We start from the raw sequence: 16,230 nt of genomic DNA on the forward strand, positions 1-16,230 counted from the left end.
GGGACTTCTATGTACTGATTAAGAAAATTTTCCTGAACACACTTGACAAACTCTTTCCCATACATCTGTTTTACAGTAAGGGAGTCCTAGTCAATATGTGGAAAGTTAAAATCACTACTATCACAACCTTGTTTCTTGCAACAGTCTGGGATCACTCTACAAATCTGCTCTTCTGTGTGGTCTGTAACATAATCCCATTAACATGGTCGTAAACATTTTTATTCCTCAGTTCTACCCAAAAAACATCGCTAGGCGAGGTTTCTAGTCTACCCTGACTGAGTACTGCTGTGACATTTTCCCTGACTAAGTAATATCATCCCTCCACCTTTAATCCCTTCCTCTCTAACATGTCTAAAACAACAGAACCCCGGAAAACTGAACTGCCAGTTCTGGCCCTCCTGCAACCAAGTCTTGTTAATAGCTACAAAGTTATAATTCCACACATTGATCCATGCCCAAAGTTCATCCGCCTTTCCTACAATACTCCTTGGACTGAAATATAGATAGCTCAGAACTTTAGTCCCACCATGCTAGATCTTTTGATTCCTGACTTTGTACATTGGCTTAAAGCATCTTTCTCCACAACCTCTCCGCTATCTGCTCTGGCACTCTGGTTTCCATCCCCCTGCAACTCTAGTTTAACCCACCAATGCAGCACGAGCAAACCTTCCTACTGGGGTATTCATCCCCCATCCATTTCAAGTGCAAACTGACCATTCTGTACAGGCCCCACCTTCTCTCAAAGAGAGCCCAATGATCCAAAAATGTAAAGTGCTCCCTCCTGCACCAATTCCTTAGCCATGTGTTAAATTGTATGCTATTCCTATTTCTGGCCTCTCACATGTGGCATGGGTAGTAATCCTGAGATGACAACTCTGGAGATCCTGTCCTTTAACTTAGCACCTAAACACTTGAACTCACTTTGCAGGACGTCATAGAACCATAGAACATTACAGCACAGAAACAGGCCTTTTGGCCCTTCTTGACTGTGCCGAACCATTTTTCTGCCTAGTCCCACTGACCTGCACCTGGCCCATATCCCTCCATATACCTCTCATCCATGTACCTGTCCAAGTTTTTCTTAAATGTTAAAAATGAGCCCGCATTTAACATTTCACTTGGCAGCTCATTCCACACTCCCGCCACTCTCTGTGCGAAGAAATCCCTCCTAATGTTCGCTTTAAACTTTTCCCCTTTCACCCTTAAGCCATATCCTCTGGTTTCATTATTCCTATCCATGACATTGGCACCGATGTGGACCACAACCTCTGGCTGCTCACCCTCCCACTTTAAGAATGCCGTGGACTCAATCCGAGATGTTCCTGACTCTGGCACTCAGGAAGCAAAAAACCATCCAGGAATCTCATCTCATTCACAGAACCTTAGTTCTGTTCCCCTAACCGACAGATCCCCTACCTCTGCAGCTTGGCTCTTCTCTCCCCACTTCCCTTCTAAGCCAGAAGCAGACAGTGTGAAAAACCTCACTGCTGTGGCTTCCCTCACAACAGCATCCAAAGCTGTATATCTGTTGTTCAAGGGAACAGCCACAGGGTACCCTGCACTAGCTGTCTATCCCCATTCCCTCTCCTGACGGTCACGCAGTTACCTGTGTCCATAAAACATAGGAGCAGAACTAGGCCATTCAGCCCATCAAGTCTGCTCCACTATTCCATTATGGCTGATCCCAGATCCCACTCAACCCATATACACCATATTATTTGATGCCCTGACTAATCAGGAAACTATCAACGTCTGCCTTAAATATACCTACGGACTTGACCTCCACCAGTCTGTAGCAGAGCATTCCAGATTCAGCACTCTCTGGCTGAAAAAAAATCTTCCTTACCTCTGTTCTAAAAGGTCACCCCTCAATTTTGAGGTTGTGCCCTCTAGTTCTGGATACCCCACCACAGGAAACATTTTCTCCTCATCATCTTCGTGAACCCCTCTGGACTCTCTCTAATGACAACACATCCTTTCTGAGATACGGGGCCCAAAACTGTTGACAATACTAGGTGTCCAGCACCTTGGATGTAACTACCTCCCCATATGTCCTGTCTATCAACCACTCAGCCTCCCAAATATCCGGAGTTCATCCAGTTCCAGCTCCAACTCCTAAACATGATCTGTTCGAAGTTGCAGTTGGATGCGCTTTTTGCTGGCATAGTTGTCAGGGACACTGGAGTCCCTGCCTTCCCACATCCCACAAGAGGAGGATTCCACTATCCTGCCTGGCATCCCCAATGCTCTAAATGTACAATAAGAAAGAAAAATAAATAATGAAAAAATCTACCTATGGTCTAGCCCTCTCTTAAGCTTCGATGATCCAAAGCCTCAACTCCCCTCTCCAACACTGCCCACTCACACTATGGCTAGTCCACTTAACCCTAACTAATTATGTGCCAAATTTCATAACAATTATTTGTAATCCAATGTCTCCTTGGGAACTGTGGCATGCAAAATGTATTGACTGCTCCTACTAACTTTTTTGTAGAAGATTACTCAAACCTCAATCTCTCTCATCAACCAGGGTTCCCTGAACTTGGTCTGTCTCCTCTTCACCTTAATAGGGAGCATGCTACCCCTGGATTCTTGACATGATTGTTTTAAAAGTCTCCAATTTGCCAACTATTCCTTTGCCTTTAAATAGTCACCCAATCAACCCCAGTTAAAGCCTGCTGTACACTCCCAAAGTTGGTCCAGCTCCAGTTCAGGATTTTATCCTGTGGATCTGTCTTATCTTTTTCTATAATTATTTTAAAACTATGGTGCACTGCCAAAATTATTTGTACCATCAATAATGCTTTCAAAAACAGCCTGTCCTGGTCCAACCATGTAGATGCCATAGCCAAGAAAGCTCATCAAGGCCTCTACTTCCTCAGGAGGCTAAAGAAATATGGCACGTCACAATAGACGCTTACCAATTTTTATTGATGCTAATTGAAAGCATCCTATCCGGATGCATCACAGCTAGGCATGGCAACTGCTCTGTGCATGCCTACAAAACACTCAAGACATCATGGAAACCAGCTTCCCCTCAGTGGACTCTGTCAATACTTCTCACTGCCTCAGTAAAACGGCCAACATATTCAAAGAGCCACTCACCCTGGACATTCGCTCTTCTCCTCTCGTCCATCATGCAGAAGATACAAAAGCCTGAAAGCACATACCACTAGGCTCAAATAGTGCTTATACCTCGTTGTTAGAAGATTACTAAATGGTTCCTTAGTACATTTACATACATTCTTGATCTCACTATCTACCTTGTTATGTCTATTTGCACTGCACTTTTTCTGTGGCTGTTGCACATTATCCTGCATTCTGTTATTGTTTTACCTCACACTACCTCGATGCACTGTGTAATAAACTATCTGTGGGAACAGTAGTGAAGACAAGCTTTTCACTGTACCTCTACTTATGTGACAACGATAAACCAACTCCAAATTCCAATCATCCATACTCAAAACAATGGGACACCTTCCCACCTACCCCTTCCTAAAGTGTGATCTCTGACCAAACATGTAGTCAATTCCAGGTTGATTTTGTCTGGTTACATTTTTATAAAGTAGCATGTGAGCATTTACACATTGAAGCTGCAACATAAAATGAAATTTGTTGTTGATGTAATTAAGCAAATTGTACTGGAATTGTCAGGAAAACTGAGAAATTGTAAGCTATTTTCAACCTAAATCTGAATATTCTGTCCAAATTAGCATATATAAAATGGAAATGAATTCATGAAATACATACAAATTGACTTTCTAGATTAATATGTCAATCAACAAGGCATAAAGCTACCTTGAGCTAAGTATTGTGCACTGAGAAGAAGTAATTACATTTTGTATTTCTGGAACCTTTAGGAGGGAGTGACACAACTGGAGAATTTTTTTTTACAATAACGCTGATACTAATGTAGATGAATCTAAAACCAAAGTCTTAAACGTAAACAAAGTAAATTATAAAAGTAAGATGTATAAAATGATTATGGTAGAATGGATACATAAAAAATCATGACAGTAGATAAGAAACGGTTATTTTTTAAATGACATAATGGTCAGTTTTAGGCACATAAACTCAAAAAGTAATCTATGGCATTATGGTTCAGCCATGCTGGCAAAATGAATTGTATACTAGATCTTTATTCCAATAGTACTGGAATTCTCTATGTGTGGAGGCAGAGTCAACAAATCTAGTCAAAGAAGTAACAGACATCAAACTACAAGGGAGCCAAAGGTATGGATCAGAATTCAAGAGTGTTGGCCCAGACCAAGCTCAGCGAAGCTGTGATCTGACTGGATGGTAGAACAGTCTTAAGTGGTCAATTACACAACATCTGATCCTGTTCTTTATGTTCTGATGTTAAAAGAAAAAGGCTAAAAAAGGTAAATGATAACAGAGCAATAAGGAAATAATGAGATTGTGCAGTCAAAATGAATTTATGAAACTGATATAATCTTTTTTTGAATGTGTTTGAATATAGTTTAGGGTTATCATTAACTGAATTAATGAAGTGTTGTATCGGGAGTTTCTGGAAGTTTCCTATGTCACCCAAGATTAAGGATCAGCACATAGATACTATTACAAGAAAGGCTTGCCAGCATCTTTACTTTCTTAGGAGGTGAACGAGACTCAGTTCACCACTGAACATCCACATATGTACTGTTGAAAGTATCCTGACTGGTTACATCATGATCTGGTTTGACAACTGCATGGAAATCCAAGAAGCTGCAGAGAATAGTGAACTCAGTCCAATGCACAAGCCTCCCCAGCATTGATAGTATCAACTGGAGGCACTCCCTTAAGAAATTAACATCCATCCAAGCCGTGCCATCTTCTCACAACTGCCATCAAGCAGGAGGTACAGAAATCTGAAGGCCCACATCCCCTTGCCCAAGCACAACTATTTTTTTCTTCAACCATTTAATTCTTTAACAACCTAGCACAACCCTAATCACAACCACACAATGACCACTTTGATCACTTTGCACCGAAATGGGCTTTGCTTCTTCTGGTAAAAATTGGTTATAGTTTCTGTTTATCTTGGGAATGCCTATGATGCTGCCTCAAGTAAGTTTTTTTTCCATTACACCTATGCATCACATCTTTGTATTTGACAATAAACTCAATTTTATTCCAACATTTCCAAGAGCAAGCAGTAATCAATGAAATTCACAAAGTTCAGTGGGTTTCAGGTTGGCATTTCCACCAGCTGGATGTCTAAAACCAAAGTTCCAGTATCAAAATAAGGATCAAGTCATTTATACTCCTATTTCTATTATGTTCTTATAAAAAGGCAAAACAGCAAACTTCCTCGCTTTCAGCAAGGATTTAATCGGACTCTTGCCAACAATTCCAAAGTGTAAGAATGGAGTTTTTTGGTAATGAGCGATATCATTTGTTACAATCTCAGTGATATCTTACACTACAGTTTAGAAAATCGAATGAATTTTTGAATTGTGTAATAAAATGGCTTTATAAACACACAGAGGAGTTTATTGGATGGATAACTGAACTATGCAACCCAATCGTGCTAGCACTGAGATGACTCATGTAAACTTGTCTGGAACAGTCCCGTGCAGAAAAAGAAGCCCGATATTAAGTTACATCATTGCGTATCTACCCCCCATAAGTAATGTTTTGGAAGCACAATATGTTCAATGGCATGAAGCTGAATTATGGGAATAAGCTGTCATTGAGACGGAGGGCGGAGAACCTCCACGGACCGAACATCTGGGGCATGCGTCGGTTTGCTCCACCCGCAGTGGTTCCCCTTTGCTCTGACAGCAACAGCCGCCCAGTGAAGGGTGAGGGGGCGGCGTTTCCCACCACTGCTTTCTCCGCGCCTGGAACTCCAGGCAATGGGCATCTTACCCGGAGACCGAAGACTCTCGAGGGCTGGCAGGCCTGCCTACTGGTGTTACGGGAGGAAGTGAAGCCACAGCTCCCAGTTCTATTTGCGTCCTGTTGCCCCCGAGCCGCTAGAAGATGGAGACGGCGGCCAGCGCGACTACAGTGTCTCGGCACGGCCAAACCTCGAGCGACTCTCAGCAAACGCGACATTCAAAACACAGGCTCCCCCTTCCATCCAGCTTCTCCAAAGATTTAGGCTCTAAAGTTTAGAGTCCAAACCTTTAAACAGAGCGCCAGAAAATACCGTGGAAAGTGACTTAAAAATAAAGCTCTAACCTAACGGCGTCGATCTGCAGCATTTAAATGTTACTTTACCAGACGCCGAATGTTTAGTCTCTACTTTCTTTGATTATAAATTAGTGCAGGAATAGGCCAACCTTGCCCTCGAGCATGCTCAGTAAAATCGTAGCTCATCGAAGCATGCCGCCCACTACCCAACGCTACTTTTCTGCTCTCTCTCTCGCAACTCCCTTGTAAATAAAACGTTTGTAAATAACGAATAATCTGCCATCTCGGGCTCTCTGGAAGGAGGAACCTCAAAGACTCATGTCACTCAGAGAACCAATTACCACATTCTTGACAATAGGCAATCTCTTATTCTGCTCTTTGTGAATTTTATAGATGACTGGATGAGAAAGTGGAAGGGTGGGTTAGTAAGTTTGCAAATGGCATAAAGGTCAGCGGTGTTGTGGATGGTGAGGGTAGCCATAGATTACAGTGAGATATAGGATGCAGAGCTGGTTTGAGAAGTGGCACATGGAGTTCAATCTGGAAAAGTGTGAAGTGATTCACTTTAGAAGATCAAGAACTTGAAGACAGAATACAAGGTTAATGGCAGGACTCCTAACAGTGTGGTGGAACAGAGAGACATTTGAGTTCACATCCATAGATCCCTCAAAGGTGCAGTGCAAGTTGTTGGTTACCAATTGGTGGTTACCAATCGTAAGTGTACTAAGATCACCAGATCCTATTACAATACATTTGATGCACCATCAATAACTCTCTCTGAGACGAAAAGGCGAGAAACCAAAAGAAATGGGGGAGATCTTAAATGGGTTTTTTGCATCTGTATTTACTAAGGAAACTGGCAAGGAGACTATGGAAATAAGGCAAATAAGTAGTGAGGTCGTGGAACCTATACAGATTGAAGAGGAGGAGGTGCTTGCTGTCTTGAGGCAAATCAGAGTAGATAAATCCCCAGGACCTGACAGAGTATTCTCTTGGTCCTTGAAGGAGACTAGTGTTGAAATTGCAGGGGCCCCGGCAGATATATTTAAAATGTTGGTATCTACGGGTGAAGTGCCAGAGGATTGGTGCTCATGTTGTTCTGTTGTTTAAAAAAGGTTCTAAAAGTAATCCAGGAAATTATAGGCCAGTAAGTTTGACATCAGTAGTAGGTAAATTATTGGAAGGAGTACTAAGAGATAGGATCTACAGGTATTTGGATAGCAGGGACTTATTAGGGAGAGTCAACATGGCTTTGTACATTGTAGGTCATGTTTAACCAATCTATTAGAGTTTTTCGAGGTGGTTACCAGGAAAGTGGATGAAGGGGAGGCAGTGGATGTTGTCTACATGGACTTCAGTAAGGCCTTTGACAAGGTCCCGCATGGGAGGTTAGTTAGGATGATTCAGTCGCTAGGTATACATGGTGAGGTAGTAAATTAGATTAGACATGGGCTCAATAGGAGAAGCCAGTGAGTAGTAATGGAGGATTGCTTCCCTGAGTAGAGGCCTGTGACTAGCGGTGTGCTAAAGGGATCAGTGCTGGGTCCATTGTTATTTGTCATCTATATCAATGATCTGGATGATGATATGGTAAATTGGATCAGCAAATTTGCTGATGATACAAAGATTGGAGGTGTAGTGGACAGTGAGGAAGGTTTTCAAAGCTTGCAGAGGGATTTGGACCAGCTGGAAAAATGGGCTGACAAATGGCAGATGGAGTTTAATGCAGACAAGTGTGAGGTATTGCACTTTGGAAGGACAAACCAAGGTAGAACATAAAAGGTAAATGGTAGGACACTGAGGAGTGCAGTAGAACAGAGGGATCTAGGAATACAAATACATAATTCCCTAAAAGTGGCATCACAGGTAGATAGGGTTGTAAAGAGAGCTTTTGGCACACTGGCCTATATAAATCAAAGTATTGAGTTATAAGGGTTGGAATGCTATGGTGTATAAGACATTGTTGAGGCCGAATTTGGAGTATTGTTGATGCACCATCAATAACTCACTCTGAGACGTAAAAGCGAGGTATCGGCTTTTATTGACTGGAAGAAGGAACAAGCAGTGAGTTACCACCATACTACATCCTGGAGACTGAGAGGCCGGGCTCAGACCTCCATCACCTTTATACAGGGGTCTGTTGGAGGAGCCATAGGAGCAGTCATCAGGGGGCGTGTCCAGACAGGTATATGTAGTTCACCACATTCACCCCCCCCCCCTTTGTTTTAAAAAGAGTCCCCATGTGGCGAAGTTTCTTACGAGTATATTTACAGGTTAAGTCTATCAGGTGGTCGAATCTGTCGCTGCGATCTACGTAGCACCGGCTGTGATTGCACAGATGCCGGTGGTGGTGATTGCACAGGTGCTGGTGGTGCTTGCACCGGAGACGGAGGTTGTGCTGGTTCCGGCCTAACTGGAGGTGTCAGCCCACTAGGCGTCAGTGATCCCTCACGCGTGTGCGAGGCACCTGGAATATACGCGTACGAGACTCCCGGTATATGAGTGTCGTGAGGGGTCAGTGTAGGGCTTGGTGTGCGCGGTGTCACCTCGGGTACAGGGTTCTTAGTTACCATGGAGTGTTCGGGGTAGTGGTCTGCTGCTCCTGCGGGCGCCAGGTTGCTGACGGAGACCGTGTCCTCCCGCCCATCAGGTAAGACCACGTAAGCATACTGGGGGTTTGCATGTAGAAGGTGAACCCTCTCGACCAGCGGGGAGTATTTATTACTTCTCACATGTTTCCGGAGCAGCACTGGCCCTGGGGACATCAGCCAAACTGGTAGGGTGGTCCCAGTGACAGACTTCCTGGGAAAAGAGAATAGGCGTTCCTGAGGGGTAGCATTGGTGGACGTACATAACAGGGAGCGGATAGAGTGGAGTGCCTCAGGGAGGACCTCCTGCCATCGAGAAACTGGCAACCCTTTTGACTTAAGGGCTAAAAGTGTGGCCTTCCACACTGTGGCATTCTCCCTCTCCACCTGTCCATTCCCCCGGGGATTATAACTCTTGGTCTGACTAGTAGCAATGCCCCTAGCTAGCAGATACCGGCGCAGCTCGTCACTCATAAAGGAGGACCCTCTATCACTGTGGATATAGCAGGGATATCCGAACAGAGTGAAGAGCTGGCGCAGGGCTTTTATGACGGACGTGGTAGTGGTGTCGGGGCAGGGAATGGCAAAGGGGAACCGCGAGTACTCGTTGATAATATTGAGAAAATAGACATTGCCGTCGGTGGAGGGAAGGGGGCCCTTAAAGTCAACACTCAGTCGCTCAAAAGGGCGGGTGGCCTTGACAAGTTGTGCCGTTTCAGGATGGTAGAAGTGCGGTTTGCACTCAGCGCAGATTTGGCAGTCCCTGGTCATCGTCCTGATGTCCTCCAGGGAGTACGGCAGGTTCCAGGCTTTCATGAAACGGTAAAATCGGGTGACCCCCGGATGGCAAAGATGTGCATGAAGGGCGTATAGCTGGTCGAGCTGTGCACTAGCACACGTTCCCCAGGATAGGGCATCAGGGGGCTCGTTGAGCCTTCCAGGCCGGTACAGGATATCATAGTTGTAGGTGGAGAGTTCTATTCTCCACCGCAAAATTTTATCATTTTTGATTTTGCCCCGCTGTTGGTTGCTGAACCTGAACGCAACCGAGCGCTGGTCGGTCAGCAAGGTGAACCTTTTGCCGGCGAGATAGTGCCTCCAGTGTCTAATAGCTTCCACTATGGCCTGGGCTTCTTTCTCCACCGCAGAGTGCCGAATTTCAGAGCCTTGAAGGGTACGAGAAAAGAATGCTACTGGCCTGCCTTCCTGATTGAGGGTAGCAGCAAGCGCTGTCCCCTTTAATGCAGCTGAAGGCCGCGCAGGCCTCAGCAGAGAGGGGAAAAGTGGTAGACTTAACCAGGGGGCGGGCCTTGTCTGCGTAATGGGGGACCCATTGGGCGTAATAGGAAAAAAAGCCCAGGCACCGTCTGAGGGCTTTGAGAGTGGTGAGAAGAGGGAGTTCCAACAGGGGGCGCATACGGTCGGGATCAGGGCCAATGACCCCGTTTTCCACGACATACCCAAGGATAGCGAGTTGGGTGGTTCCGAACACACACTTGTCCCTGTTATAAGTAAGGTTCAGAGCTTCAGCCACATGGAAAAATCGTTGGAGGTTGGCGTCGTGATCCGACCAGTCGCGACCACAAATGGTGATGTCTTGCGTAGACGGTGTTCACCGGCTGCAGGTACTGTCTTTTGAGGGCATCCAGTGCCCCTTTGTAGGTCGACAGGTCCCTGATAAGTGAATAAACTTTTGGGGTGACCCTCGAGAGGAGAATTCGATGCATAACAGCGGGTTCAGTTGCACTAACCTCCTCCAAGTATGATTGGAAGCATGCAAGCCAGAGTTCAAAGGCAAGAGCTGCTTCAGGGTCTTGGGGGTCCAAATCCAATCTTTCCGGACGTAAAACGCTTTCCATGTTTTAAAACTTCCAGTCAACAAAATTGATGCACCATCAATAACTTACTCTGAGACATAAAAGCGAGGTATCGGCTTTTATTGACTGGAAGAAGGAACAAGCAGTGAGTGACCACCATACTACATCCTGGAGACTGAGAGGCTGGGCTCAGACCTCCATCACCTTTATACAGGGGTCTGTGGGAGGAGCCACAGGAGCAGTCATCAGGAGGCGTGTCCAGACAGGTATATGTAGTTCACCACAATTGTATGCCGTTTTGGTCACCTAATTACAGGAAGGATATTAATAAGGTTGAAAGAGTGCAGAGAAGGTTTACAAGGATGCTGCCGGCACTTGAGAAACTGAGGTACAGAGAAAGGTTGAATAGGTTAGGTCTTTATTCACTGGAGCGTAGAAAAATGAGGGGAGATTTGACAGAGGTGTATAAAATAATGATGGGTATAGATAGAGTGAATGCAAGCAGGCTTTTTCTACTGAGGCCAGGGGAGAAAAAAACCAGAGGACATGGGTTAAGGGTGAAAAGGGAAAAGTTTAAAGGGAACATTAGGGGGGGCTTCCTCACGCAGAGAGTGGTGGGAGTGTGGAATGAGCTGCCAGTTGAAGCGGTAAATGTGGGCTCACTTTTAACACATAAGAAAAACTTGGACAGGTATATGGATGAGAGGTGTATGGAGGGATATGGTCCAGGTGCAGGTCATTGGGACTAGGCAGAAAAATGGTTTGGCACAGCCAAGAAGGGCCAAAAGGCCTGTTTCTGTACTGTAATGTTCTATGGTTTTCACAAAAGGGGGAATCTCTTCACTCAGAGGATGGTGAGAGTGTGGAACAAGATGTCAGCACAATTTGTAGATGCAGGGTTGATTTCAACATTTTAGGAGAAATTTGGACAGGAACATGGGTGAAAGGGGTGTGGAAGACTATTGTCTGTGTGTAAGTTAATGGGACTAGGCAGCTTAATGATTTTGCAGTAGCTAGATGGGCCAAAGGGCCTTCTTCTGTGCTGTACTCTTCCATTACTCCATAAAACTATAACTATGACCCACTTCCTGTTATTTCTAATCTCACTACGTCTCCATTTCTTGTGGTCCCTTTAATCTTAATGTGACTTGTCTTCCGTGTCTCTTTAAGCTCGCATGGTTTACTGGAAGAATGTGATTGTACAGCCCCGTGACATGTAATAGAAAACAATTAATAGCAGGTTGAAGTATTTATAGTTGCAATATCCAACAGACCAGATAATCAATCAGTTGTGCACCACCAAAGCCCCAAGGGTGCCACATCGTTTATATTTGGATTTCCATAAAATTTATAATAAGGTGTTACTGCATAAGATAAAACAGTATGGTGCTGTGGGCAATACGGGATTGAAAAGAGGAGTGGTTAAAGGAAAATTAGGATAAATATGTCATTTTCATCTTGTTAATCAGTAACTATTGATGCTGCAGGGATCAGTGCTGGGGCTTCAGCTGTTTGCAATTAATGACATTGAAGAAGGGACTGAGTATACAGCAGCCAAATGTTCTAATGTACGATGATAGGAGGAGAATAAAAAAACTGGTAAGTATTGTGTTTGTTATTGAGGGTTAGTGCAGAGCACACCAGGACACCAGCATGCAGGATACTCAACACAGTATGTGAACACTTCCCAGGTGGGAGCGGCTAACTGAGTGGTATAGGAAAAATGCTATTAGTTACCACCACATCTACCCTTCTTGAAAAAAAGAAAAACTAGGTATATATTTCTTGTCTATACAATTGAATTGAAATTATTGTCACTGAAATTGACTGATTCAGTTCACTTTACCCATTGCATGTAACTTACTTTCCTTATATAATATAAAAAAAGAATTTCCAACATCATAACTGTCTTTCTCTTTGTTTTTTTTAATGATCTCTCAATCTCTTTGTTTTCCTCCTTTTTCACAAATTCCTGTTTTTTTTTTAGGAAAAGTCTCATTTTGTGAAATGCTTTCAACATTAGAACTCTTTTTAAGAAACTCTAAATCTAATAGAGGTCAGGGTAGAGTACCTGAATACTCTGGCAAAGTGAAAGGATCATTCTGCCTCTTTGACAGTATTACAAGTCGCTTGTGATCTGTTTCAAGTAGGAATTTAGTGCCTAAGAAGTAGCAGCTGAAGCAGGCACAAGCTCACACAAGAGCCAGCATCTCCTTTTAGATTTGGGCATAATGCTGTTCAGTAGGAGTCATTGCTCTTGGTGCATTTGACACTGGTTTCCATACGTGACACCTTGTCGTAGAAAAGCAGCATCTCCCAACACCCAGCTCATGCTCTTTTCTCACTGCTGCTATCAGGTAGAAGTTACAAGTACCTCAGGACTTGCACCACCAGGTTCCAGAACAGTTCCTACCCCTGAACCATTAGGTTCTTGAATAAAAGGGATTAACTACATTAACTTAAGGACTTTTTTATTTTGTTATTTCATACTCATTATTTGTTGCTATTTATTTATATCTGCATTTACACAGCTTGGTGTTCATTGATCCTGTTTACAGTTACTGTTCTATATAGATTTGCTAAGAATGCCCGAGAAAAAGAATCCAGGGTTGTATGTGGTGATATGTATGTACTCTGATAATAAATTTTACTTGGAACTTTGAACTTCGGACCACTGCTGCAGTATTGCATGAGCACTCCCCCCTAGAAGAGGCATCTGCTATGACCTTAGCTGCTTTGTTCAGATCAAAGAATGCCAATGTTGGTGGAGTGATAAGCTCTACTTTAAGTGATGAGAATGATTTCTCCTATGGTGTGTCCCAGGTCCAGATGTTTCTCTGACAGCGGGCATGTAGTGGCTTTGTTTACTCTGCCAAATCTAGAATGAACTTTCCCAGCTTATTTACCAGGCCAAGGAAGCTGCAGATCTCTGATACATTAGTAGGTTGTTCCATGTTCCGATCTCCAGCTAGTTTGTCTGAATTTAGTTGCACTCCCTCTGAGCACAGTTGGTGGCCTAAGAACTTCACCTTTGACTTTGCAAATTTACATTTCTTTTTGTTCAGGGTGATTGCAGCCTGTTTCAGTTTCTCCAAGGCAGCCTCCACTCTTTTGTCATGCTCCTCACTTGATGAGGCATCCGTGTGGCAGACTATCCATGCAGTCCCTCCAAAATTTAGTTCATCCTCTTATGAAAGACTTTATGGGCTGAAGAGATGCCAAAAGAGGGTCTCTTGAAAGCATAGCATCCATATGGTGTGATAAACATTGTAAACTTCTGTGACTCAGAAGCAAAACACATCTACCAGAACTCTGAGCTTGTATCTAGTTTGGTTGAAGAACTTTGCTCCACCCAGCATACCCAATGTATGCTCAACAGGGTGCAAACCAGTTCATTGGTCCATTCACTCTAGTTGTAATGTCAAGCACTTCTATTCTCTCAAGTTCAACTTTGACTTTTTTCATCAGTGGTGAAAAAACACATCACATCTTGCTGTGGTCAAATAGTAAGGCATCATTCCTGGCCTCAGTTGGATAAGGTACTCTTATTACATTGCCCCCAGGCCTGTGTACTTCTCCTGCCACTGAGCATTGTTTAGCAAGTCCAACCCTGCAATGATGTTCAGCTTCTCGATGACATGTCATCCCAGTAGTAGTGAGGAGAGATTCTGAACAACATGGACTTCCTCTTTTAACTGTTTCTTATTTTTATGGATGGAAGTAGCAAGCATTCCTTTCACACTAAGCCTATGTTTCCCATGAGAATGTTCTTTGTTAAGTATAGTGTAATGCCTGTTTTCTTAGTCAGATCTGTGAACACACATTCAGGGATGCTTATGGCATCTGCTCCAGTGTCCATTTTGAACATCACTGCATTATTTTGCAACTGAACTGCAGTACACCGGCCTTGTCCATTTGAATCTGGAGCCCCAAGGAAAGCTCTCTCTTTCTCTAAATCATGGTCTTCTTTGACCTCCTGAAGAACTGTTTTTGAGTAGCTCTGTTTGATGAACCCTCCTTTCTGTACAGGTTCTAGCTTTACCTCAGCATAATTTTTGTGCCTGAGTTCTGCCTGTTGTTGATGAACATTCTCACTCAGCCTGACTATAGTAATAGCTCTCTACAGTCTGAGATTTGCCTGCAATTGAAGTCTCTCTGACAATTTGGTGTCTGGTAGCCCAATAACATCCTCTCTCTTGTGAGCTCATCTCTCAGGTTTCCATATGCACAGTGCATACAATGTTGTGATGAAGTCATTTACCTTTCATCTAGCTTCAGTTTTCTTGAGTTGAACTTTGCCCTCTTTTGAATTTAAATTTTGCAGGAGTTTAGGCATCTGTTCTCTAAAAGTTAGCAGACTTCTGGTTTAAGATGGCATTACTGAAGGGGAATGACAGCTCACTGATAGTTTGAAAGCAAGAAATTCTACTAAAACATTACTAATCACACCTTTTCTCAAGTAAATTGTAATAAACTATCACTGCAAACATTGAAGAAGTGAGTAAAGGCAAAGGGAGGGATGACCTGTGCTGGTGCATTACAAAATTAACACAGATGGAGTTGGAGTGAGTGATTCAGAGAGGAGAAGTCAAGGCAGAGGAGGTTTGATGCCCATCCAACTAACCCGGGTGTGAGGTTGGAACACTCTAAACACCAAACCGATCTGGGGAGTGTGTGAACTCCTCTCTGGTGGGAGGGGCTAACTGAGTGGCATAGGAATAACAGAATACCACAACAGAAAAATAGGTGAAGGTGAGTGATCAAGAAATTGGCAGAAAAAGTATTTTAAATGAATGCAGTGAGACTATCATTGATGATGCCCTAACTCCCACTGACTCCCATAACTACCTTGATTATACCTCTTCCCACCCTGCCAAATGCAAAAATTCTATTCCCTATTCCCTGTTCCTTCGTCTCCGCCGCATCTACTCCAAGGATGAGGCTTTCCATTCCAGGACATCCCAAATGTCCTCTTTCTTTAAGAATCGTGGTTTCCCTTCTGCCATCATCAATGATGCCCTCACCCGCATCTCCTCCATTTCCCACACTTCAGCCCTCACCCCATCCTCCTGTCACCACACCAGGGACCGTGCTCCCCTTGTCCTCACCTATCACCCCACCAGCCTCCGGATCCAGCATATTATCCTCCACAACTTCCGCCACCTTCAACAGGACCCCACCACTAAACACATCTTTCCCTCTCTACCCCTCTCTGCTTTTCGCAGGGATCGTTCCCTCTGCTACTGCCTGGTCCATGTGTCCCTCCCCACAGATCTCCCACCTGGCACTTATCCCTGCAAGCGTTAGTGCTACACCTGTCCCTACACCTCCTCTCTTACCATCATTCAGGGCCCCAAACAGTCCTTCTAGGTGAGGCAACACTTTACTTGTGAGTCTGTTGGGGTAATCTATTGCATCCAGTGCTCCCGGTGCAGCCTCCTCTACATCGGCGAGACCCGACACAGATTGGGGGACCACTTCGTCGAGCACCTATGCTCCGTCCGCCACAACAGACAGGATCTCCCGGTTGCCACTCACTTCAACTCTCATTCACATTCCCATTCGGATATGTCCATACATGGCCTCCTCTACTGCCATGATGAGGCCAAACATCTCATATACCATCTGGGTAGTCTCCAGTCTCCAGCCCCTTGGTATGAATATCGAATTCTCCAACTTCCGGTAAT

General features: G+C 44.1%; 1 protein-coding gene across 4 annotated transcripts in view; it reads right to left on the minus strand.

The window, feature by feature from the left end:
• LOC140736997 (uncharacterized) overlaps window positions 1-6,021 on the minus strand; it is a 62,446-nt gene extending 56,425 nt beyond the window's left edge. For 2 of the 4 annotated variants that reach the window (XM_073063078.1, XM_073063076.1), the window contains exon 1: window positions 5,872-6,020. The gene's annotated coding sequence lies outside the window, so the exon portion shown is untranslated. Of the gene's footprint in view, window positions 1-3,105; window positions 3,157-5,871 lie in introns of all 4 variants that reach the window. The other 2 variants (XM_073063077.1, XM_073063079.1) reach the window with 2 other exon arrangements.
• Window positions 6,022-16,230: the final 10,209 nt, after the last annotated feature.

Source organism: Hemitrygon akajei, chromosome 12, assembly GCF_048418815.1.
Source record: "Hemitrygon akajei chromosome 12, sHemAka1.3, whole genome shotgun sequence".
Classification (NCBI taxonomy): Eukaryota; Metazoa; Chordata; class Chondrichthyes; order Myliobatiformes; family Dasyatidae; genus Hemitrygon; species Hemitrygon akajei.